Source organism: Bombina bombina, unplaced genomic scaffold (genome assembly GCF_027579735.1).
Source record: "Bombina bombina isolate aBomBom1 unplaced genomic scaffold, aBomBom1.pri scaffold_1387, whole genome shotgun sequence".
Classification (NCBI taxonomy): Eukaryota; Metazoa; Chordata; class Amphibia; order Anura; family Bombinatoridae; genus Bombina; species Bombina bombina.
The window spans coordinates 4606-31712 of record NW_026513075.1 but is presented as its reverse complement, the minus strand read 5'-3'; the positions used below and the strand labels follow the sequence as shown (position 1 = coordinate 31712).

General features: G+C 43.1%; 1 long non-coding RNA gene across 1 annotated transcript in view; it reads left to right on the top strand.

The window, feature by feature from the left end:
- LOC128644697 (uncharacterized) overlaps positions 1–16521 on the top strand; it is a 36367-nt gene extending 19846 nt beyond the window's left edge. Inside the window, exon 4 of the long non-coding RNA XR_008400041.1 lies at positions 16437–16521. This is a non-coding gene — a long non-coding RNA (uncharacterized LOC128644697). The remainder of the gene's footprint in view (positions 1–16436) is intronic.
- The last annotated feature ends 10586 nt before the right edge of the window (positions 16522–27107 follow it).

Below are 27107 nucleotides of genomic sequence, written 5' to 3'. Positions count from 1 at the left end.
GAATTATATTGTTGATTTCCTATATATCTAAGCAAATATAAATCATTATTTATATATTCTCAAACCTTTTTCAATCTTGCTTGATAACACTATTAGTGCTGTAATCATTGGTTATTAATTAATGTGTATATATAATTGTATCGTCCAAGATTACAAGTCTCTCTTATATGCACATATTGATGCGGTACCTTTAAATGTTTGAATGTCCCAGCAGGATAAGATTAGCTAATCAGTCAAGGGCTATTTATGCCCTGTCTGGGGAATAGCAGTTATGTCTATGAGTAAGGCGCTTAATCTGTCGAAACGCGTTAGACACACACTTCTGCTGAGAGACTTTGTTTTTAACAGTCTTTTATGATGATTGTATTCTGCTCCTAATAAAGTACAACGTTTTACATATAACGCCTGGAGGTTTGCCGGAGTATCTTTGTTCTTCATCATGATTGATAGTATTGTCAAATTAAATTGGCTATGCTTTTGCTATCTTTAATTTCTCTAGAGTCATTAGTTTTAAGAGAGTGTATGAATGTTTTATATTTTTTCTGTTGTATAGATCTAGCCAGCAATTTGCCTGGTTTGTTTCCCTGATCAAAGTAAAGCTGGCGAAGATATAGGGCTTGTCTTTGAGAGTCAGCTGTTATAAGGTCTCTAAGCTCTTTTCTTGCGTGATTTAAAGATGTTAAGAGAGAAGAGTTGTGTGGATCTTGTTTATGTTTTTGTTCTGATGATATATCGTGGAATGTAATTTTTCATACTTTGCTCTTTTTTCTATAATTTTATTGCCCTTATTTTATCAGCTCCCCTCTAATAATGCATTTATGCGCTTCACAATTATTTGAGATGTACGTGTCAGTATGTGTGTTAAGAGTGAAGAATTTGGTAATTGCCTTGCCTATTGTCTCTGTCGTAAGTGGGTCCTGTAACAGATAGTCGTCCAGCCTCCAGACAAATTCAGTCAGTGGGGCTCAGGCCAGATTAAGTGAATAGAAGCTAGCTTTGCGCAGGTCTTTCTGAATCGTCCGTCACGGTTCTTGGGATGGTTTCGGCACTTGAAGGAGATGAAGCTGGTGGAGTTGTAAAGTTGCTGGCAGAATTGTGGAAGGTCTTCCTCTGTGCGGTAGATCACATTTTTGTTGTCCTTTCACGCAATAATAGATACCGGAAAGCCCCACCTGTATGGGATTTTTGTGGGCTTGCAATGTAGAGGTGATGTGCGCTAAGGATCTTCGTTTCTGCAGTGTCACCGGGCTTAGGTCACTAAAAATCTGAATTGGGATACCTGCATACTTACGTGGTTGTTTTGCTCTTGAATTCCAAAGTATTTAATCTTTATCTTGAAAGGTAAGCAGTTTTAGGATAATATCCCTTGGTGGGGCTTTAGGAGGTGGTCTTGGCCGTAGCACCCTATGGGCTCTTTCAATAGGGATGTCTGCTGAGCATGGTGTCCCTTTGATGGTCCTGAAGAGGCTTTGGAGATATCCCCCCAATGCAGTGGGAGAAACAGACTCAGGAACTCCCCTAACTCGCAAATTATTGCGAAGGCTACGATTGTCCAAGTCCTCTATTTTATTGTTTAGCGACTGAATTAAGCTGTCCGGAGAGGTCATTTTAGTGGTGAGCTGCGTTAAATTTGTTGTAGTTGAGGTTTGGTCATCTATCTTCAATCACAGTGATCCTATCTTTCATAGAGGATATATCTTTATGTAGCTCTTTGTATAATGTACGTACTTCATGCATTACAACTTTTATGTCCTCTTTGGACGATAGATGGCTGAGGTCCTCTTTTGTAACGTAGTTTGGAGGCAAGATATTAGCATTGTAGTCTGCTGACTGACTGAAGCTTGGACTGCAGGTGCTATTTACGCGCCCCTGTACTCCTCAGCTCGCCTGTGATGGGGCGAATTTACCCGCAGGTAATCACCATTGCACATGAGCGCAATTTTGCGCTTGCGTGCAATCCCGCCCCCTGCCCGCCCACAGCCAATCACGCGCAAGCAGGAGATGTCAATCTCCTCTGTCGGACTAGACCGCAGAGATTGAGGTGGCGAAGAGGTTAGGGAAGTGGCGGTCTGGTGACCGCTGCTTGTTAAATTACAACGAACAAGTTTTTGTGAGAACTTGCAGCCGTAGGCTTGATAAATCGAGCCCTAAGTAAAATATGCAACAGTTAATGTGAGTCCCTTTCAAGAAAGTATTCCAAAAATATGCAGTAAGTTGGGCTTTAAATACAGTGGGTTGAAAAAGGATTATCTCCAGATTGAATTCAATTTATAACAATACAAAGGATGTATTGAGAGGGCTTATCAGCCTGCACAAAGGATTCTAAAATATATCATGCAAACTTGGGCCCCTCCAATCAAGTATAATGTTATAGGCCACAGGATGAATGATTATACATTTTGTAGTTGGGGGCTTATTATTTTTGCCCTAAACAGGTCTGTGACTTTTTCTGCCTTTTTTTTTATCCCCGGTGAGTGTATTGGGATTATAATCCCCCCTGAGATGCCCATGTGGGCTGCCGTTGTTTACCCTGTCGGCTCTTACAGGACTCCTTATAGTATGGCTCCGGATCGAGCCATGTGGGTTATCCTCCAATTTCGGACTTGAGAGTTTGTGTCTCTGTGTGGGTTCTATGTCGGGAGGAATTAATGGGTACTTTTAGCCGTTGCTCAGGCCTCTGGCTGGTCAATATGCTCCTGCCTCGTTGTTGACAGTCGGTCGTGGATGCGGATACCTGATGATGCTGGGCTTCTGGTCGTGTCTCAGAGGTAATCTGCTGATGGCGGTCTTGTGGACTTATGCCTCCTCATTAAGTCCTCGACAGATGGATATGTCGATTGCCGCAACCGGTAATGTAGGCCTCAAGCAGTCCATTGTCTTCTTGCCCCTTTAGCTCCGGCCGGTCGTGCTCACGGTCACCTGATGCGATACTTGTTGCTCCTCAGTGCTCTGGGTATCAATAAGGGTAGTTAGTAAGACCCTACTTGCTCTTTTTGTGCACTTTTTATGCCATGGGGCCCAGAAGCTCTATTACAAAGCTGCCATCGGCCTGCATGGCTAAGCTCCGCCCCCCAAAAGTAGACTTTCAGTTTGCAATTAGTAATAATTAACTGGGTTATGATACATTTTATATAGGTAAATAGTTTATCACTAATTGATGAGACATTATCGTATGTGATATTTGTTACTTCCGCTGAATTGAATTATTTCACATGTTCACATACACTGTGCCTACTTGATACTTTTATTAGATCTGTTTTTTACTCTGGTGTGCAAGGGGTTAAGGTAATTTGATGGTAAGGGACATGAAACCCACAGTTTTTCTTTCTTGATTCAGATAGTGCCTGTGACTTTGAACAACTTTCCAATTTACTTCTATTATCAAATTTCCTTCATTCTCTTGGTATTCTTTGTTAAAGCAACAGCAATAAGCTAGCTGAAAACATCTGGTAAACCAATGATAGGAGGCATTTTTGTAGAGCCACCAATTAGCAGCTAGCTCCCAGTAATCTATTGCTGCTCCTGCGCCTACCTAGGTACGATTTTCAAGTAAGCATACTAGGAGAATGAAAACAATTGGGTTTCATGCCCCTTTAAGGAACCTGGTGGCAAGGAGGGATTAGTCTATGAAGAAGCACAAGTTGGCTACATTTAGCCACTAATCGGCAAGTGCTACCCAGGTGCTGAACCACAAATGGGCCGGTTCCTTAGCTTTGAATTCCTGCATTTCAAATAAAGATACCAAAAGAATGAAGAAAAATTGATAATAGGAGTAAATTAGAAAAATGCTTAAAATAGCATGCTCTATCTGAATCATGAAAGAAAATAATTGGGTTTCATATCCCTTTAACATTGGATAATGACGTATATTACTTTTATTACTTCTGTGCAAGATGTTTATTGCATTGTGTTGCTGTCTGCTTTTTGGCTGCGCACACCATAAAGCCTTATCCCATACACAGTGCACGTGCACTAAGTGCAGCCGGAACAGTGGATTCATACCCGAGTGGCCGCTCCTGTTTAAAAACCTTTACCCTTAAAGGGATATGAAACCCAAAAATGTTCTTTGTAATGCAGACAGAGCATACAGTGTTTTTAAAGTAAGTTTCCAGTTTACTTCTATTATCAAATTTGCTTTGTTCCAATGATATTCTGTGTTAACGAGATACATAGGTGAGCATATGGCACACTATATGGCAGGAAATACTTCTGCATTCTAGTGCTCTTGCAAATAAATTACATTCTTGCAAAACTGCTGCCATATAGTGCTCCAGACACGTTCACGCTCCTTACGTCCCTGCTTTTCAACAAAAGATACAAAAAGAACAAAGAAAAAATGATAATAGAAGTAAATTAGAAAGTTGTTTAGAATTGCTGCTCTATCTGAATAATGAAAGAAAATGTTAGGGTTTAATGCCCCTTTAACCAAGAGACTCTGAACGTAAAAATTGAACTTTCATGTTTCAGACAGAGCAATTAACTTGTATTATAAAATCTATGTTGCTCTCTTGGTTTCCTTTGTTGAAAACTATATGTACAGAACCTCAGCAATAGTGCACTACTAGCTGGTGATTGGTGGCTACACACATTAGTCTCTTCTCATTGGCTCATTAGATGTGCTCAGCTAGCTCCCTGCAGTGTACTGCTGCTCTGGATCTGACTTTATCTATGTGTTTAATCACGTTGTAGGAGTTAAACACATTGGATTATGCAAACAACAGTGCATTAATAACATGCTGTAACATTTTAGAGCAATGTCTTTTTGCACTCTTTATCCATTTAAAGGGACAGTAAACGCCTTGTAATTTACAAGACATTTCTGTTGTGTTGATGTAGAATAACATATCAGCCAAGAGTAACCATTTTAAAAATAAATTAACATCCTTTTTACTGCAGTTGTTTTTTAAGTTCTGACAATTATGAATAAAATTATTCTCAATTTTTCGGAGCTAAATTACATGAAAAGGGAACAAAACAAATAATGAAACTATAATGCAAAGTTGTTTCATTGTGCATAACTAAAGATTTTGTACAAAAAATCTCAAGGTTTACTGTCTCTTTCAGTGACTGATTGGCATATAATCTCTGTGCACAGAGCGCACATTGTACCTTCCAATCAGTGCTTGTGTTTTTGCTTTGAGATCAGCTCCAGATGCTTGCACATAGTTCTGATGTAATGTAAAAAAAATGGATAAAACAGTTTTTGTGTGTGTGTGTTTTTTTTTTAAGCCATTAGTGCAGGGGTTGTACATCACCACCATACTACTTAGTTCAATGTCCTTTTAATTAGATTCGTATTTGCTGGTTTAATAAGGTTTATAGGCACAGAGCTGTGTAGTTACTATAATGTGTATTTGGTGTTGGTCACATGCAGGGAGCACTAAATCAGGGGTTTAATAAGGTTTATAGGCAGAGAGCTGTGTAGTTACTATGATGTGTACGTGGTGTTGTTGGTCACATACAGGGAGCAATCAATCAGGGGTTTAATAAGGTTTATAGACACAGAGCGGTGTAGTTACTATAATGTGTATGTGGTGTTGTTGGTCACATACAGGGAGCACTAAATCAGGGGTTCAATAAGGTTTATAGGCACAGAGCTGTGTAGTTACTATAATGTGTATGTGGTGTTGTTGGTCACATACAGGGAGCACTAAATCAGGGGTTTAATAAGATTTATAAGCACAGAGCTGTGTAGTTACTATAATGTGTATGTGCTGTTGTTGGTCACATACAGGGAGCACTAAATCAGGGGTTTAATAAGGTTTATAGGCACAGAGCTGTGTAGTTACTATAATGTGTATGTGGTGTTGTTGGTCACATACAGGGAGCACTAAATCAGGGGTTTAATAAGGTTTATAGGCAGAGAGCTGTGTAGTTACTATAATGTGTACGTGGTGTTGTTGGTCACATACAGGGATTACTAAATCAGGGGTTTTATAAGGTTTATTGGCACAGAGCTGTGTAGTTACTATAATGTGTATGTGGTGTTGGTCACATACAGGGGAAATAAATCAGGGGTAAGACAGTTACATCTTATGTTCTACTGACGTTTTCTACTTTACTGTTCTGGTCCCATTGTGGTTTTATTCTGTTATAGATGTGGCTCATTACTGAATACTCTCATATCATTGCTGATTACTCTCACATGAGCAAACACAAGAGCCTCACTATTTAATACTTACCTGATGTTACAGTGTTACATCTGTATGTGAATATGTCCATAAAATATCTGCTCATGATAAAAAGGGGATTCACACTGGGAAATGTCTGTCATGTATCTTAATGGCAGCAGCAGCTATACCTCTTATAGGTACATGGTAGTCAAAATATATATATTACTTCTGTTATCTCATTTACCTCTCGTAGGGCCTGATATTCAAAACCTCACCGCTCAGGAGAGATGATCTCAGAAGTCTCGTCGGTACAAAGAGGCCCTTAAAAAAAAATTATGAAACACAAACTTTATCTTGAGAAATGTTTATGTTTCTATGTAGTGTTCTTTATGGAAAACAGAGATTTACAATACAAGCTTTTAAGAAAAAAATAGATTTCCTTCTTAATATGGGAAGAGTCCACAGCTGCATTCCTTACTTGTGGGAAATACTGAACCTGGCCACCAGGAGAAGGCAAAGACACCCCAGACAAAGTCTTAAATACCTCCCCCACTCCCTCATGACCCCTGTCATTCTTTGCCTTTTGTCACAGGAGGTTGGCAGAGAAGTGTTAGAAGATTTCGGAGTAGTCAATTATGAAGTGTAGTACTCTTCAAGATGGGACTGGAGTTTTAAGTAGTCCTGTCAGCTTCGCAGTGAGAGCATGGATGAAAGTTAGAGCCCGGAGATGCAGGGAGATTCTTTCTGCGAAACCATCCCGACTCATATTAACAGCTCCATAAGCAATCAGCATTGACGAGTTTCGCTGCCTGCTTTCTTCACTCAAGTCCATGTCAGAAGCAACGCTACTATCTGTCAAACTTGAAGGACCATGTTACTGTTCCACGTCATAGATTCTGGTAAGATTGTTTCATTTTTTATACATGTATGATAACGTAAGAAGACAGGGTCACAGTGTGACTCCTTTTATCTGTTTAGAATCAAGGGTTAATATCTCCTGAGAGGGATTATTGAACAGTGGGGAATAATCTTATATGTTTATTTGATTTTATGCTGCTTTTGTGTGTGGGATGTTATGGACTCTCAGGCTGTTATGGTTTATACAGGTTCCACTTTCCCTTTGAGAGCTGTGCAGCTTACAAGCTTGGCGCTTTTTCTCTAAGCAGGGACTGTCCTGCATTGTGCACCATGTGATTCATTCCCTCTTTCCTGACCAGGTGTCTATCGGAGAGGTGTCATAAATCTCTGTACTATCTGGGTCATAGGAGGTGGTGAGTGCCCCAGCCATTGGGATATAAGGTGCCGTTTTTTTGAATAACATAAGATTATTGCACTAGTGATGGAGGATTCTGTTACTTTAGAGGGTACTCCCTCTATTTCTATAGAGTAATTCCTGTTTATATTATAAGTAGATCCACCCTCTCAATTATGTTCCATATACCTTGATAATGGGATAATATCAAACCATTCTTATCCCTCTACACATGCAGTTTCCCGTAGCATTGCTGATCCTCCATCTGGAGGGGGCCTTTTTTTTCACCAGAGGTTACTGCGCAGTTCAGATGTCTGCGGCCTTTAATGCTTTACCTCACCCTGCTAAGCGCAAGCTTCCCAGAGTACATCAGATAATTTATTGGATTTAACTGATAGGGTTATCCGAGGATGAAGTTCTTTCTGAGACTTCAGAGTATGAACATTCTGGGTCGGAGTCTGCTGCATCTAAACCTCTGGCTGCGGAGGAACCAGACTTTAGTTTTAGGAATTTGTGTGTTTTTTTCTAAAGGAAGTTTTTGGCGAATTCAGAGGTTCCAGAGGCCATATTGTCTGATGAACTTTTTGATTCCTAAATTGGATAGAGTTTGAGGACAGGGTGGTACCTTATCCTTCCCTGCTCCTGTTAGATGGCAAACTTTATATGAATGGGACAGGATTGGATTCCTTTTTCCCCTCTTCTCCCTTTAACAAATTGTTCCCGGTCCTGGACTCTCAATGGAGTTGTGAGGTACCATCCCTAAAGGGGATGGCGCTATCTTCACCCTTGCTAAACGTACTACTATCCCGCTTGAGGATAGCTCTTCGTTTAAAGAGCCCATGGATAAAAGAAGGAAACTCTGTTAAGAAAGATGTTTCAACATACAGGATATTTGTTTCAACCAGCGATGGCTGTGGCCACGGTTGCTGGAGCAGCTACCTACTGGTGCAACTCCTTACTGGATTTGATCGAGGTGGGGGGGGGGCTCCTCTCGACGTTATTCAGGAAAGAATTAAGGCCTTGAGGGTTGCTAATTATTTTATCTCTGATGCTAATAAGCAGATTATTCACCTGAATGCTACGGCTTCAGCTTTTCTGTTCAGGCCCATCGGGCTTTGGCTGAAGTCATGGTCTGCGGTTATGACTTCTAAGTCTAGACTTTTTTCCCTCCCCTTTATGGGAATGATTTTGTTTGGTCCAGGCCTGGACTTAATTAGCTTCACGGTCACAGGGGGCAAGGGTGCCCTCCTACCGCAAGAGAATATGAACTAGTCTAAGGGACAATTTTCGTTCTGATAAAGCCTATGTCAGCAGTCCTCCACTAAGCCAGAGCAAAACAAGAGCTCTTGGAAGCCGGCTCAGTCCTGGAATAAATCCAAGCAGAGCAAGAAGCCCGCCAAGTCTAAGTTGGCATGAATGGGCAGTCCCCAGTCCTCTTAGGGATCGTGTAGGGGGCAGACTGTCGCTCTTTTCAGTCGGTTCAGGGACGTGCAGGATCTATGGGTCCTGGAGGTCATAGCTCAGGGTTACAAGATAGGTTTCAAGTCTCAGCCACCCAAGGGCAGATTCCTCCTCTCTCTCCTGTCTTCTGACCAGAAAGGAGGGAGTTATTGTCCCGGTGCCGATCGCAGTAAGAGGTTTGCATACAAAGAGAGAAGCGCTCTACCAGGAACGAACAACAGCTCAGTGGCTTGTTCTATGGTGATTTACCACCTGGAAGCAGCCTCTTTTAGACCAGTGTGCTTTTCACAGAAGAAAACTTACCTGAAGTATATCAGTCTGATCCTGCCAAGTAAGGTCAGTCCAGCCCCGAAATACCAGGCAATTCTCCTCTGAACAAGGAACATGACAACCCCAGACGATCGTTTCGGCCTCCTATGGGCCTCGTCAGTGAGGTGCAGCCACATTCCTCTAAGCACACTGGGCAAGGAGTCCACGTCTGGTTTCCCCCATCACCCATAGTAAGAGGTTTGGGATACTATTTTAACCTTTTCGTGGTCCCAAAGAAGAAGGGAACTTTCCGTCCGATTCTGGACCTAAAGTGCTTAAACAAGCTTTTAAAATGTCCCCTCGTTCAAGATGGAGACAATAAGGTTTATTCTTCCCTTCGTTCTAAAAAGGGCAGTTCATGACCACGATAGATCTGAAGGGTACTCCCTTCATGTACCAATCCTCAAGGATCACTTCCAGTTCCTAAGGTTTGCGTTCCTGGACCAGCACTTCCAGTTTGGTCTAGCTACAGCTCCAAGAATTTTTTTGAACAGTGAACCATTCGGAATCTCTCCTCTGTCTTCTTCGATCCCATCAAGTACCAGGGTAGAATTCACAGGTACTATAATAGAATGAGAATATATCTAACAGACCAGAGACGTTGCAAGCTAGCTTCAACATGTCTTGCCCTCCAGTCCTCCTTAAGGCTATCTGTGGCTCAGTGCATGGAGGTGATTGGCCTCATGGTGTCCAGCATGGACATCATTTCCTTTGCCAGGTTTCACCTCAGACTGTTGCAACTGCGCATGCTGAAGCAGTGGAATGGCGATCATTCAGATCTGTCTCAACAGATTTCTCTGGACAACCGATCGAGAGAATCGCTCTCTTGGTGTTTTTGTCCGGATCACTTAAGACCATCCTGGGTGATTGTGACTACAGTTGAGAGTCTGTCAGGATGGGGAGCTGTTTGGGGTGCCAGGAAGGCACAGGGCCTATGGACTCAGTAGGAAAACTCCCTCCTGATCTCATTTTGGCTCTTCGGGCAATATACAATGCTCGGAAGGCTTGGCCTCTGCTGGGTTTGTCCCAGTTTATTAGATTCCAATCAGACAATATAACCTTGGTGGCTTAGATCATCCTTCAGGGGGGGAACGAGAAGCTCTCTAGCTTTGAGGGAAGTATTTTGGATTCTGGAGTGGGCGGAGACCCACATTTGTTCACTGTCGGCGATCCACATTCCGGGTGTGGACAACTGGGAAGCGGATTCCTCAGCAGACAATCCTTTCATCCGGGGGAATGGTCTCTCCATGCCAAATGTTTGCGGAGATTTGCAAGAGGAAGATCTTATGACGTCTCATTACCAAGCTACCCAGATATTGGTCGAGGTACAGGGATCCTCAGGCGGAGCTAACAAATGTATTAGCAGGGCTTGTCGGTTCAATCTAATTTATCTTTTCCGTCTGTTACCACTACTTCATTGTGTAGTGGCTCGAATCAAGCAGGCGTCAGTGATACTGATTGCTCAGTCTTGGCCGCGAAGGATATGGTTCGTGGATCTAGTGGGGATGTCATTGTCTCCTCCGTGGAAGTTACCTTGTCGCAGGGATCTGCTGACCAAGGTCTCTTTGTTCATCAATGTCTAGATTCTCTGTGGCTGACTGCGTGAAGATTGAATGCTTAGTCCTAGCCAAGCGAGGGTTTTCTGAGAGAGTTATATTTACTCTCATTCAAGCTCGTAAGCTGGTTGCTCGTCGCATCTATCATAAGGTGTGGAGGACCTACTTATTCTGTTCTCCAGGGTGAACTGGAGAAGGGCTTTTCTGCAAGTACCGTGAAGGGACAGATTGCAGCCCTGTCAGTGTTACTGCACAAGAGGTTCTCTGAGCTTCCAGATGTGCAGTCATTAGTTAAGGCTCTGCTAAGATCAGGCCTGTGTTTAGATCTAATATTCCTCCTTGGAGTTTAAATCTTGTTCTTAATGTTTTGCAATGGGCTCCGTTGGAGCCTATGCATGAAGTAGACATTAAATTGTTGTCTTGGAAGGTTACTTTTCTACTGGCTATTTCTTCTGCGCGCAGAGTATCTGTGATTGCTGCCTAGCAATGTGTCCCTCCTTATCTGGCTTTCCATGCTGATAAGGCTGTTCTACGAACCAAGTTAGGTTTTCTTCCTAAGGTTGTATCAATTCACAACATCAATCAAGAGATTGTGGTTCCTTTCTTGTGTCCTAATCATTCTTCGTAGAATGAACGTTTACAACGTATTTCTGGATGGGGTTTGTGCCTTGAAGTTCTATCTTCTGGCCACAATTGCATTTAGACAAACTTCTTTCTCTGTTTGTTCTCCTTTCCAGGAAGTGTAGGGGTCAAAGGGCCTCTTCGACTTCCTTATCTTTTTAGCTGAGGAGTGTCATCCGTTTAGCATAGCCAGCGGGACATAAGCCTCCTCTGAGGATTATGGCTCATTCTACGAGAGCAATGGTTTCCTCTTGTGCCTTCAAGAATGAGGCCTCTATGGATCAGATCTGTAAGGCGGCTACCTGGTCCTCCTTACATACTTTTTCCAAATTTTACAAGTTTGATGTTTTTGCTTCTGCTGAAGCAGCCTTCGGGAGAAAGGTTTTACAGGATGTGGTGCCCTCAGATTAGGGTCCGCCTCTCTTTTTTTCCCTCCCGTTAGCATTCTGTGTACTCGCTTGGGTATATGTTTCCCACAAGTAAGGAATGCAGCTATGGACTCTTCCCATATTAAGAAGGAAAACATAAATTATGCTTACCAGATAATTTCCTTTCCTTCTGTATGGGAAGAGTCCACAGCTCCCGCCCGTGTTCTCCGATGGGCGGCCCTAAATTTCAATTTATTCTTCTGGCTCCTTTTTCACCCTAATATTTCTCCTACTTTTCCTTGTTCCCTCGGCAGAATCACCGGGGTTATGAGGAAGTGGTCAGGTTCAGTATTTCCCACAAGTAAGGAATGCAGCTGTGGACTCTTCCCATACAGAAGGAAAGGAAATGATCTGGTAAGCATAATTTATGTTTTTTTCTCTCCATGCCAGTGAGGTTTTGAATATCAGGTCATTAGTCTCTATTGTTAAAACTCAGCTTCTTGTGTTGGAAGCATAATGCGGTAGGCACAGGAGTGTGCTCTGTATATGGCAGCAGTACTTGTCATGAGAGCATAGTGAGGTAGGCTTAGGAGCATGCTCTATATACAGGAGCAGTGCTTGTCACAATAGCCTATTGAGGTAGGCTCAGGAGTGTGCTCTATATACAGGAGCAGTGCTTGTCACAACAGCATACTGAGGTAGGCTTAGGAGCATACTCTATACATGAGCGCATACTGAGGTAGGCTTAGGAGCATGCTCTATACATGAGCGCATACTGAGGTAGGCGCAGGAGTGCTGTCTATATATGAGTTTGTGTGTCCCGTAGCAGGATCCTTGTCACACAGCCTTGTGCCAGTTTGTCGTATGTAGGAGGAGGGCATTGTCATACAGCCTTTTCCCTGAGATCCTCCTTTCATCGAGAGATACCAGCAATATTTATCAGTGTACATACTGTACCTACTTGCCATCAGGCAATCAGTGTTCAGACTGAAATGTATTGCAGCACATTAAAATGGTACCTATAAGTTGATTTCTTAAATTTGGATTTACTTTACTTGCACTTGCTTTCTTGTTGTTGTTTTTTTAAATAGACATAGTAAAAGTTTACATATTTATTAATATTTTATTAATAGTAAGCAGTAGTACCAGGGGATGCAGGATTGACACCATATTTAAGTGGAATCTGAGAATTGCTTTTATGCTACCTGTGAGCTAGATGGTTATAAATTAGCAACTAGATTAAATCAAATTGCTAGCACATGATTGGTCAGGTAACGTCAATATCTCTAGGTCTTAGCATTACCCCAGTACAGAGCAGCCAGATGTGCTACTGAGTTATGTGTATTGTGGCGTGAGTACACATCACACCACCTGAGGAACTTTGCTAATACTATGGTCTTGAGTACACTACAGATGTCTATTGGGACTCTTTGCATAAAGGGACAGTTTATCCTAATTTTTTTTCTCCCCTTTAATTTGTTCCCAGTGATCCATTTTACCTGCTGGAGTGTATTACATTTTTCACAACTAGCTCTTTTAAAGGGTTAGAAATTGATTTCCATGTGAACCTAATTAAAATATATTATTATAATTACTATTATAAATGTAATCATTTTAAAATAGTTTTTACATTAAATTAAGCTTTCACATACCTTAATCTGAAAGGATAAATTGTCATGAAATGTGCAGTATTGACCGCCCATAAAATGAGGCATGGCTCATATAATCCAGCATCCGACCCCATCCAATGGAAAAGCGGCTGGGCCCCTTAATTTAAATATTAGATTCAGTATGCATCGCATGCGCAGTACTGACATTAAATCACAGCTGTTCACAGCTTATTCATCCTATTGGTTGAAGGGGCAACTTCACACTGGCAAGTAAGAGGAGACAAGGAACAATATAAACAGGAACTCCACGCTTCAGGATGCAAGTTTACGATGAGAGCTCTTCAAGACTTTACAAGCTGCTTCTGCCCTACACTTCATCCCTGCACCAAGGAGAGCCGCGTGTATACTAGAATTTTTCACGGCCTGTGATGAAGTTTGAGAGCTATGTTTATTTAACTGTCGGGCTCATCTCCCCCTCCCTCTTGCTGTGTTTGCTTGATTAGTGACTGTGGGGGCTGTGTTTCCACATGAAAGCAAACACAGCCAGAGGGAGGGGGAGATGAGCCCGACAGTTAAATAAACATAGCTCTCAAACTCACTGCCGAATTCAACATCTAAAACACAGATTGACTTCATCACAGGCAGGGAAAAATTCTAGTATACACGCTGCTCTCCTAGATGTCTCTTCCTTTTTATTTGCAAGTGTGAGGCTGCTCCTCTAAGCGATGCTTATGATTTGCACTCTGTGACTCTCTTGATGCCGGGAGATGAGATCCTGTGAACAAAATCTGTGATGTGACTATAATACCCTGATTAGCCCGTGCCTGCTTGAAAGAACTTGTGCTCCTGTCAGTAGACTGCTGGAGACTGGGGGGTGAGTTTGCGCATGCGTTGCTAATAAAATAGTTTTAATGCGCATGTGGGCCGCCATGATGTTTCTACCTAGGTAGAACATCGTAACAGGCCCCATATAATGGTTAAAAAATGGGTTTGGCGCAGTACTAAGTTTCCAATTGAAATTACAAAAAAATGGAAGGAAAACTTTACAAAGGTACCAATTGCAAATGTATTTATTATTTTAAGAAGTTTTTCATGAGTTAAAAATATTTTTTGGGTTTACTATCCCTTTAACTTTATATTGGCATTTGAAATAGCTAATGTTGCCTGTGGTATCCCTGCGTATACTGAAAGTTTCTCTGTAAAAAAGATGTGTAAACCTAGCCAGCAGATGAAATTACCCTCTCAGTGGGGGTTAGGAGAGATATAAAATCTTAATTTTCAATTATTGTTTTTTTTTTTTGTTTTTTTTTAAAGCACTGAGATAATATAAATAAGCATGTGTGTGTACAAAAAGTGATAAAATAAGATCTGATTCCCCTGCAAGTTAAATCCATTTTAGTGGGTTGTGGCTAAAAGCAAAACAAAGACAACTATTCCATATACAAAAATAAAACCAAAGAAGCAAATTCTCATATATTTTATACTTTGCAGCTGGTATAACATGTCATTGGAAACACATGAAAGGAAAACCAATTTTACAGTACACTGTCCCTTCAAATAAAATAAAAAGTGCATTCATTTTTGTTACTGTGTCACAATTTCTTGTATGGAAATAGTCTCTGCCATTTCCTCCCCTTCTAATGTTTCCCTCAGCAGTGGATTCCTGGTCATGGTGCCCTTTACCCTGGTTTTTCTGACCCCTTACCTTAGTAGATTTGTCTAAGACAGGTAGGTACCTGCAGCTCCAGGGTGAGTCACTCACCGGCTTCTGGGAACTTGCTGACTTCCTGCTGATGCATGAGCTCTCACGTGTCCTCTCTTCACACCCTTAGCTGTCTGTCCCCAGCACTCATCTCAGCCTTCTCTATGGGCGAGACAGACTCCAACCGCTGCACATACTGTCCATGCAGTGCCTGCTTGCTATGCAAGTACAAGCCATAGCCCTCCACCACACACACTCTATACCCATCATGTTCTGTTATCTATCAGCTAGAAGTATACAATTTAAAGCTAGACAACCAGTCCCCAGTAAGATGACTCCTCATGCTCTAAGACACAGCATGTCAGAAGATATTAACACCCAGTGTACAGCCTGTCTGCCAGTAATATATACAGTATAAAGCACACAACAAGACCTGATTTGTAGGTGGGCGGAGCTAAGACAATCAGCCCCCATTTAGGTCCCGCCTTCTGCTCTAAGACACAGCATGTCAGAAGATATTAGCACCCAGTGTACAGCCTCCCTGCCAGTAATATATACAGTATAAAGCACACAACAAGACCTGATTGATAGGTGGGAAGAACTAAGGCAACAGCGTCAGGCTCAAAAGGCAGATATCTGGTATGCCCAATGCTCAGCCTGGGCCAGAATACAGCAGCTCACAGCCCAGGAAAGGTTTTAAAGTGATGGTAAACATTTTGAAATTGTAATATAAATAGGGTTTCCATATAACCACTTTAAGGGGGGGCACATATGAAAAATACATATGTCAGGGTTCTTATAATGGGACATTATTCACACATTTCTTTAAACAGCCCCTGACATGTATTTTTCATAAGTGTAATCCCCCTTAAAGTGCTTTTATGGCAACCCTAAAACTGTTAGTTATGTCTAGTAAAACCTTTGCAATATAGTTTCATTATTTACTTTGCTTCTTTTCCTTTAATTTAAACCTGATAATTGTGGGATTTGCCGTTATGAAATTTAGAAGAGCACACGTCTGATGTCACAAACCTGACTCTGCTATATATTTGTCCCTAACTAACTACTGCAGATGTGATAAGAGTCTTTAAAACAATGGATTTTTTTGCTAACATAATGCAAGTGGCTAGTCTTGCCTAATCCACTAACAACTCCGGACTGGCTACTGAAGAAAAAAAAAATGCAACAAACGCAGTGTTAATGTATTCCAATAAAAGTCAACCTCACCTAGTATGTTAATTTTATGCAAGACTGCAGAAAATCTTGTAATTATCTGGTGTTTACTGTCCCTTTTAAGCTTAAAAAGTAAAAGCACAGAGGGAAAGCACCAGAGCATTGGTATTTGGTGCTATTGCCAGTCTGGGAAATACACAAACTGTTTTATGGTAAAGTTCTAAAAACTAGATCATGTGATATAAAAACTGAATCTGCTTTATTTGTACAGATGAAGATAACACTGATGTAGTGAAAGATGAGATAACAGAAGATCTGTGTGTGAGGCGTCAGCTGGGATCCCTGGATGAGCAAACCAGTGATATCAGCACCTCAGGTGACTGTGCATGTGTGATGTGTCTGAGGCATGTAGGTTACATGTGTCTGAGGGGTGTGAGTTACAATTGAGTGTGCATGTATTATATGTGTGAGTTACAGGTGAGTGTGCACGTATGGTGTGTGTGTGTGTGAGGGGTGTGAGTTACAGGTGGGTGTGCACGTATGATGTTTATGAGTTACAGGTGAGTGTGCACGTATGATGTGTGTGAGGGGTGTGAGTTACAGGTGGGTGTGCACGTATGATGTGTGTAAGTTACAGGTCAGTGTGCACGTATGATGCTAGTGAGTTACAGGCGAGTGTACGCGTATGATGTGTGTGAAGGGGGTGAAATACAGGTGAGTGTGCATGTATGATGTGTGTGAGGGGTGTGAGTTACAGGTGGGTATCCATGTATGATGTGTGTGAGTTATAGGTGAGTGTGCACTTATGATGCTTGGGAGTTACAAGTGGCTGTGCATGTATGATGTGTGTGAGGGGTGTGAGTTATAGGTGAGTGTACTCATATGATGTGTGTCAGGGGTATGAGTTTTATGTTAATTTGCACATATGATTTGTTTGAGGGGTGTGAATTACAGGTGAGTGTGCACCTATGATGTGTGTGAGTTACAGATAAGTGTGCACGTATGATGTGTGTGTGTGTTTGTGTGTGTGAGGGATGTCAGTTATGTTACATCTCTGACATGTATATAACAGCCACATAAATTCTGTGTGAACAAGTACTCACTTTATTTATCAAGATGCAACAGGTTTCTCTCATTGCTGCCTCATTACACACTGTTTGCTTCAGCTGCCTTTTTTACCTCAGGAACATTCCAACAACAGGAAACCGGAAGTGAGAAACTAACTAGGAAGTAGCAGGAAGTTGGAAACTAAACAAGGAAGTATATCAGCTATAACTAGCAATAGCCTATACATCACACCTCCTTTCCTTCTCAATAAAAAATAAAATCAAAAACATAAAACAAATGAAGAACAAAAGTCAATAATAATAAATGAACAATTCAGATATGGTGTCTTAATCAGTATCTCTTTGTCCATCATCTTCCAGACCCACCACTTCTTTTTCAGGAGACCTTATTCTTCTTCTACTAGGATACTATTGACGCCTTCTCACTGTTGAGTTTCTCTGACTAAAGTCTCTTAAAGGATCTGGATGCTGCCAGCGATTTGTGGCCCTTCTCATCCTCTTGGAATGGCCAGTATTTCCTTCTTAATACAGGGAGAGTCCACAGCTGCATTCCTTGTGGGAAATACTGAACCTGGCCACCAGGAGGAGGCAAAGAAAGGAGTTTAAAGTAGTCTTGCCAGCCTCTCAGTGAGAGCATTGATGAAAGTTAGTGTCTGGAGATGCAGGTATATTCTGCAAACCCATCCAGACTCAGATTAACAGCTCCTTAGCACTCAGTGTTGACGAGTTTCACTGTCTGCTTTTTATCACTCAAGTCAATTTCAGGAGCGACGCTACAAGACTGTCAAACTTGAGAGGCTGTGTTCCTGTTCCACAGCATGGATTCCAGTAAGATCGTTTCAATTTTTTACACATTTTATTGCAAACGCTAGAAGACAGGGTCACAGTGTGGCTCATCATATCTTTATGGAATCAAGGGTTAATATCACCTGAGGGAGATTATTGAACAGTGGGGATTAATCATATGTGTTTATTTGATTTTATGCTGCTTTATGTGTATGAGGTTTTTGGCTCATCGGCTTATATGGAACATACAGGTCGCTCTTTAATGTGAGAGTTGCGCAGCCTTTTACGCTTGGCTTGCTTTCTTCCTATAGCAGGGGCCGCCCTGCTTGCGCACCATGTGACCGGATGTGGTCCCGGTTTTCCATTTCCTAATTCTGACCAAGTATCTACAGAGAGGTGTAAAGTTTCTCTACACTGTCTGGGTCATAGGAGGTGGTGAGTGCCCCAGCCATTGAGGGTATAGGTGCCAGTGTTTCTTCTTGCTTCTAAAGAGTAGAAGAATATAATTAAAAAAATAAAAAGGAAATATTTTTATAGAAAAGAGAGTTTTAACTATGGACGATTCTATGAGTTTAGAGGGGGATACTTCTACTACAGAATCTGATACCTGTGTATATTGGGAGGAGGCCGGGATAGATCAGCCTGCTCAATTATGTTCCATATGCCGCAACACAGGGTTTTCTTCTTCCAATGTTGAGATGGTAGATGCCACGGAGCCTTCCGCCTCTGAGGACGATTGGTCCTACGGGGTGTGTTCCCTAGATACATCTGCTCCTACACATTCAGTTTCCCCTCGCGCTACTAATCCTCCACCTCGAGGGGGCCTTTTTCCATCATACGTTACTGCGCTGTTCCATATGGCGATGTCTGCGGCCTTGTGCGCTTTACCTAGTACTGCGGCTTTGCGCAAACGAAGGGTTAATCCATGTACTCCGGCCCAGGGAGCATCATGTAAAGTGACGGTTGCATCCGATCAGTCATCTGGGGGTGCGGGTCCCTCTGAGGCTTCAGAGTACGGATTTTCTGGGTTGGAGCCTGCTGATTCTTCTCCTCCGTCAGTGGAGGATAACGCTTTTAGATTTCGTGTGGCTCGCCTACGCCTTCTTATAAGGGATGTTTTGGCGGTGTTAGAGACTCCTGCGAGTGATCTGTTTGTGGAGTCTCAGAGCCATCAAACAGATAGCGAAGTGGATTAGGACGGGAGGGGCAGGATGAAGATCCTTTTCCCCTTCGTCTAATCTTTCCAATTTCCTGGTTCAGGGCTCTATTTTGTTTTTTTTATACCTACCTTTTCTTTTGGTTATGTACTATGGTGCAGTTGCCAATAATTTTACTATTCCGTTTTTCAGAATAGTCTATTGTAGAGTTCTTGGATCACGATGGAAACTCCTTTGTTTTAAAGATGTTTCATATGATATTTAGTGACAACTTTTGTTGTCCCACTTGATAGACCACCTGCCTATGGAGACGCTCTTTTCTCGACTCGATATCTTTGAGTGAGAATTAGAACCTTGGAGCTGATAATTCTTTATCTGTAATACTTTGCAGATCTTTAGTCCAGAGCAAGGGCTTCAAATTGTTCTTTCTGTTCAGACTCTGGCAGAAGTGACCTTTGCATTTCTTATTTTTCTTTCAGCTTGAGGGAAAAATTTAGAGCTGGTTTCTTGTTCCACTGTTTTTGCCGTTTGGTGAGAAATCTGGGAAACATATATCTTAATCTGTTTCCTTTCGACTGATCGAGCTCAGTGTCAGAAACCTCCGCTAGATCAGGTCTACCCAAAAGGGTGTTTGGAGACCGGTTTAGTCCGGGTCTCGTCCGATCTGAGCAAGCATAGCGCGAAACCTAGGTTGGCATGAGGTGCTGGTTCCAGTTCTTATACAGGATTGTGGGACTGTCTATAGCTCTTATATGTCGCTTGAATCAGGGACTGTTTAGGTCCCATGGGTCCTAGAGGCTTCTTGTCTCTGGTTCCAGGGGCTGATCCCTTGTGTTTCTTGTCTTTTCAAGAGAAAAGGAAGCCATTCTGGAGTGAATACGGATGTTGCACTCCCTTAGAGTCATTGTCCCTGCTTCTATTGCAGAAGGGGGTTTGGGAGACCAAACCGTTTTCTTTATGGTTCCTCGTGGTGGGAACTCTAACGTCCTACTTGGGACCTTTTACTGCGTAAAGCTAGCTATATTGTCTCCTCGTTCCTGAGAGTGACTGTGGGTCGACTCTACCCGTATACTTCTCATGGTTTGACCCCTATGATATGAAGGATATCATTCCTTGACTTTCTCATCAGGGAACATTTGGTTCCTGAGGTTGACGTTCTGGTCACTAGTCTCCCAGTTTGTTGCTCTTCCGTTTGGTTTGACTACCGTTTCCAGATCTTTACTCAATCTAGGGATTTTTCTAGCAATTGCTCCCAGATATTGCAGCAGTTTTCCATTCTGGACAATATTGGCCCTTCCACTATTGTCTGGTAGGACGGAGGACCTTTTGGGTGTTTTCTTCTACCTTTTTCGATCCTCAGGGATGGCAGGAATTCTGGCTCAAATTCCATGGTATAAAAACACCAAGGCTGTCCTTTCGGTTCTATGATTTTCACAGGCATCAAGACTTCCTTCTGACTAGGTGGTGGCAAGCATAGCTTCGCCGGGTCGTTCCCCCCAGACCTCCTTCTGGCCATCGCTGGCTCAGGGTTGGTGGTGACAAATTTTCATGGGGTCCATCATGGACTCCTTTGTCTGTCAGGTGTCCTTTCAGACCAATGCTCTGCGTATGCTGTGGCAGTGGAGCGGAGTTGTATCAAATGTGTTCTACATGTTTCCTGGGATCTCTGGTCGAGAGTTCTCTCTCTTATTAGCTTGGTCCAGATCTACTTTCCCAAGGGACATCCTTAGGAGCATCCTGGACGTTTTGGACTACAGTAAAAAGACCATAAGAATGGAGGGGGTGTGCCGAGAGGGCCCGGTTTCTTTTGGATCTTCGGGCATTCTCTTTACCTTTTCAGACTGTTCTTTCCCCTGCGGTTCTCATACCTATCTGGGGGGATAGGGAGACTCCCTAGAATGAGGGTTGTGTCTCGGGTCTGGAGTGGGCGGAGCCCCACTATTGCTCGCTATCGGCGATCCACACTCCTGGTGTGTTTATCTGGGACGGTGATCCTGGCTTCCCATCTCGATTCAAGTTACCCAGATTTGGGTTAAGGTGCATGAATCCTCAGGCAGGACTAATTTAATCATTAGCGGTAGCTTGGAGGTTCAATATTTTCCCCTCCATAAGTGGTAGTAGGGAACAGCAGTCATTGACACTGACTGCTCCGTTGCGGCCGCGACAGGGATGCTTCCTGAGTAGTGGGGATTTTTCTCTTATCCTCCATGTGGGTTGTCCTGTTGCAGGGTTCTGCGGGTACAAGATCATTTACCCTGTTTTCTCTGATGATTCTCAGAGAGGGTATCCTGAGAGGGTTATGTTACTCTCATTCAGTTTTTCGGCTGGGTACTCGTTGAGGACCCTCTTACACTGTTTTTTGTTTTTTTTTGTCCCAGCTCGGGTTCATGTCTGCAAGGAATACTTCCTGGTCTCCAGGGTGTCTGGAGAAATGGGCATTTTTAGCAAGTTCTTTGGGGACAGGGTTGACCCTGTCAGTTTTTTATGCACAAGAGGCTCAATGAGCTTCAAGATGCTCTGTTTTTTGGCTAAGGCTCTGGCTAGAATCAGGCTGGCGTTTTGACTAGGTGCTCCCTCTGGGAGTTTAAGTCTCTTAATGCTTTGTTAGCATTGCTTTTTTATCTGTGAAGGTCCCTTCTTATAATTATGGCATGACGCGCTGAGTCTCTGTGTTGCTGTTGCTGCTTTGCTATGCATCCCTCCTTATTTGGGGTTGCTTGCTGTTAAGGCTGTTTGACGACCATAAGGTTGTATCTATTCACTCTTCAATCATGAAGAAGGGGTTCCTTCTTTCGATTCTTCTTCCTTCATCGAAGGAATGGTTTTTGATACTCGTCGTTCCTTAAGGTTCTTCTTCAGGTTATGATGGAATAATCAGAGTCCTCTGTTAGTTAGCTATCTGAGTAATGTAGGGTCTCAAAACCTTCTATGTTTGTTTTTTTAATGAGGAGTACCGTCCGCTTGGGACTTAGCCTCCTCAGAGGATTAAGGCTCCTTTTGGCGAGAGGAGTGGTTTCCTCTGGGGCTTCAATACTGGGGACCTCTATGGTTTAGAGAGTACGGCGGCTCTGCCTGGTCCTCCTTACATTTCTTTTCCAATTTTTTTTATGTCTGATGTTTTGGGCTTCTGCTAAAGCAGCCCTCGGGAGATAGGGTTTGGCAGGCTGTGGTGCCCTCAGATATAGGGACCGCTTCTCTTTTTTGTTTACCCTCCCGTTAGCATTCTGTGTCCTCTAGAGCTTGGGTATGATTTCCCACAAGTAAGGAATGCAGCTGTGGACTCTCCCTGTACAGAAGGAAAATAAAGTATCTGGTAAGCATAATTTATGATTTTCTTTACCATGGACTTGATTGTTATCTGTACTTTTATCTTGAAACTATGTGTTCCTGAGTTCCATGGGGTTTCACCTCTAGTTCTTCCCTTATGCTATCTTGAAGATTATTTTCATCTTGAGCCTCAGGAACAGGTACATTGCATACATTTGAAGAGTCATCGTGCCAGACTCCATGACAGATATCAGTGTCCGGCTGCATGGTTGGCCCAGCTGGCTTTGTCTGGTTGTGTGTTATACAAGGTTGAAGCTGATTTGTATGCCTCCGTGTGCAACGTCCATCAGAGGTTAAAACTTCATAGTGTGCTGACCCCAGAACTTTTTTAATTACTGCTGCTTGCCGGCGATTGTCCTGATGATATACACACATCCAAACAGAATTCCCTGTCTAGTAACAACAACAACCTGCTTTCCTGCTGGAGGTTGTCCAGTGGTTGTATGATATGTATTTCTATACTGCTGGAGGAACACAGATGTATGTCTCTTTCTCTCTGCTTTTAAGCTTTTCAGAAAACCTTTAAGCGTTTGCACAAAATGTTCTGCTTGACCATTAGTGGCAGGATAATATGGTGCTGTTCGATGATGACAAATACCTTTTTCTTTGAGAAAAACTTAAAATTGCCTAGAAACAATCTGGGGTCCATTATCTGAAACAAGCTCTCTGGGAAGGCCAAACATTGCAAACAGTTTATTTAATGCAGAAACTGCAGCTTCTGCAGTAGTCTGTGACATGATAAAAAACCTCTGGCCATTTAGAATGTGCATCTACCACAATCAGATACATTTTATTGTCCACTGGTCCAGCATAATCTATATGGATTCTCTGCCATGGTGATAGAGGCCAGGTCCAAGTTTGTACTGACCCATGTGGAACATCACGCTGTGCTTGGGCACATTCCTGTGCAAGCTGAAACAACAGGCAATATTCTCATTGAGGGTTGTACACCACACATGACCCCTTGCTTTCTGTTTCATGCGGACTATGCCAGGATGCCCTTCATGAAGAATTTCAAGAATCTTTTGTTGTAACACAAAAGGAATAACAACCCTTTCTCCCCAGACCAAACAGACATCCCGAAGTGATAACTCCAGTGCCCTGTTTCGAAATGACTTAAAATGTATTGGAGTCTTTACTGGTCAACCTTTGCGTACATAAGCAAGTACCTCCCTCAGCACAGAGTCTTTGGCTGTCTCCTTTGCAATTTAATTTGCTGTTATCACCTCACAAAAATAAATATTTGATCTTGTGGTAGTAAATTCTGAATCCATTGTCAATGGAAGCCTAGAGAAGGCATCTGCATTAGCATGTAGGCCATTTGGACGATATTGTATATGATACTGGTAGGCACCCAGAGTCAAGGCATATCTCTGAAGCCTTGCTGCTGTTGTGGTTGAGATACCTTTCTTTTTTTTCTTTTTTTTTTAAATATTTTTTTTATTGAGGTAAGATAACATACAGGAAAGGTACATTACATAAGAATATATTGGCAACATGCCCATATGACATACATCAGGTTATAAGTATCTTGTACAACAGGCATGCCTTTAGAGTATTATAATCCGCTTAAATCTAATCCATAGAGGATAATGTTTAGCCATGAGTAACACCTCATTTTACATAGTTACATTTTAAACAGACAGTGAACATGAATTGCATCAGAACTTTATACCGTAAGCCTATAATCGATGTCTGGTGCTTGATATATGCAGGCTTATCCCTGTCTATGGTCAGTTCGACAACCTGTAATCTTAGAAAGAATGACACATACCAAGGAAAATTAAATAAGAGTTTACTTGAGTATCACCTGGGGTGTGTTACCTCTTCAAGCCTTAGCTGGCGTGAGGTACGTTGATGTAAATTAATGAGTTAATTATATCCAGGTGAGATTATACACTTGTTTGGTGGTAGAAGAAGTTAAGCTCTTCAGGGCGTCTGAGGGTAAATAGGGAAGAAGAGGGGGAAGAGAGAAAAGAGAAAAAAAAAAAAAAAGGGAGGGGGAGGTCAATGGGAGGAACCGAGAACCAGTCCTCACCCACAGAAGCAAATGGCCTTTCTTATGTTGTCCTTGGCACATCGTCATAAAGGGTTAGTACACCCCAAAAAATTTCTATTTCCCCCGGTTTCCCAGAGTGTCCAAACTTGTCCATGTAAGCCCACCTTGCCCATGGATCTCAAAGATAATTCCTCCATGGAGCGGATATATTCAATAATACTGTGTATCATATTGAGCGAGACCTGGGATTTACCCAACCAGCATTTTGCAATTGCTAATTTCGCAGCGAGAAGGATAACCACACACAGTATCTGTAGCAGAGAGCAATATTAAAATACTCCCAATAACCGGACGAAACACAGTTTGGGAGTCAATAACTCACGACCCAGCCAGTTTTCAGGTTTAAAACAGAATGAACTTTATTAAAAAGGCTATGCCTAGTATTTATGCAGGTCTGACCTCCCAGATGGGGGGTTGAAAAAAATGTTGTAGATTAGATGGATGGAACACGCCTTTTGACATGATACAATAGAATACCTTGCTCAAGCTGATAACAACTTAACCACAGGACACACACTTGGCTCTTCTTATCACTAAGGCGTCGTCTCTCTAGATGTGATTGAACAATGGAATGGTAATCACTAGCTTTAATGAAAGTACACAATAGCTGAGACTAGTAACCTTGTCGTTCAAGAATAGTCTTCTTAAAGCTAAACACATTTAACTCCTTCAGTACTGCCAGAAGGGTCTGTCACATCTACATAGCACACAATACAGCCTATAGACAACCTTTCTTACATTATAGTCCAGAAGTGGCTAGGTTTGCCACAATGCTCCCCCAGAACCAAGCCGGCATACACAGTCTGATCCCAACGGATCGGCTTGGGGATGTCCGGGGAAGCACTCACAGATCACTTTTCAAGTTCAGTTTGTCTGGACAACCCGTCGGCGTTACCGTTTTGTTTCCCTGGGCGGTAATGGATGGTAAAGTCGAAGGGCTGCAGCGCCAAACTCCAGCGCAGCAGCCTGGCATTGTCCCCGGCCACACGGTTCAGCCACACCAACGGGTTGTGATCTGTGAGTAAGGAAAAAGGTTGTCCATACAGGTACGGCTGCAACTTTTTGAGGGCCCACACCACGGCCAGGCATTCTTTTTCGATGGCGGCGTAGCTTACTTCACGGGGCAACAACTTTCGGCTCAAGTAAGCTACGGGGTGTTCTCCGCCATCTGCTCCAACTTGGCTCAGCACTGCCCCCACTCCAAACATCGAAGCGTCTGTGTGAACAAGAAATCTTTTAGTTGGATCGGGTGCAGCAAGTACAGGCGCATTAGTTAGAGCCGTCTTTAGTTGTTGGAATGCCTGCTCACACTCTGGGGCCCAAGTAACTTGTCGGGGAAGGTTCTTACGTGTCAAGTCAGTCAGGGGTTTGGCTAGGGCACTATAATTGGGCACGAACTTTCTGTAGTACCCCGCCGTGCCTAAAAATGCCAGTACTTGGGTCTTGGTCCTAGGGGTGGGCCACTTAGCAACAGCTTCAATTTTGGCCGGTTCGGGTTTCTGGTGCCCGCTCCCCACCCGGTGGCCTAAATACTGCACTTCTGCCATCCCGATATGGCATTTACTAGGTTTCAGGGTCAGCCCTGCCTCCCCTATACGGTCAATAACTGCTCCTATATGCTGTAGGTGTTCTGCCCAGTTCTGGCTATATATGGCAATATCGTCCAGGTATGCGCAGGCATACTCCTGGAACCCGTCCAGTAGCCGATCTACCATCCTTTGAAAGGTCACCGGAGCGTTCTTCATCCCGAAAGGCATGACCCGAAATTGGTATAGGCCAAACGGGGTGACAAACGCTGACTTGGGGACGGCGTCATCGGCTAGCGGGATTTGCCAGTATCCCTTGCATAAGTCTATGGTCGTAAGATACTGTCCCCTAGCCATTTTATCCAGCAACTCGTCTATCCGGGGCATCGGATAGGCATCAGACACCGTTTTGTCATTTAGCCTCCGGTAGTCAACACAGAAGCGTGTGGTGCCGTCTTTCTTGGGTACCAACACTACCGGGGATGCCCAGGGGCTGTCGGAAGGTTCGATAACCCCTAGTTGCAACATCTCGTCAATTTCTGCCTTCATGTGTGCCTTGACTGCTTCAGGGACACGATACGGGGTCTGCCGCATAGGTAGCTGCCCCGGGGTTTCAACTCGGTGAGTGGCCAGCGGGGTGTACCCAGGTAAGTGGGAGAAGATAGCCCCTTTAGCTACTATCAACTCCTGTACCTGGGCACGCTCCGAAGGGCTTAGCCGCTCCCCCAGCTGAACGCCCCTGGAGGGCTCTATCTGGTCCTCTGATTCTAATAGGTCAGGGAGAGGCAGATTCTCCTGATCCTCAGAGGCCGAGGCGCATATTGCCGCCACGTCCTCCATCCTCTCATGGTAGGGTTTGAGCATGTTCACATGAAGCATGCGTCGCTTCCCTACCCCTGAGCAGGGGCCAATCACATAGGTAGTGTCGCATCGCTGCTCTACGACCTGGTATGGGCCTTGCCAGACGGCCTGCAGCTTGTCGGTGCGTACAGGTTTTAAAATTAAAACTTTCTGCCCCAC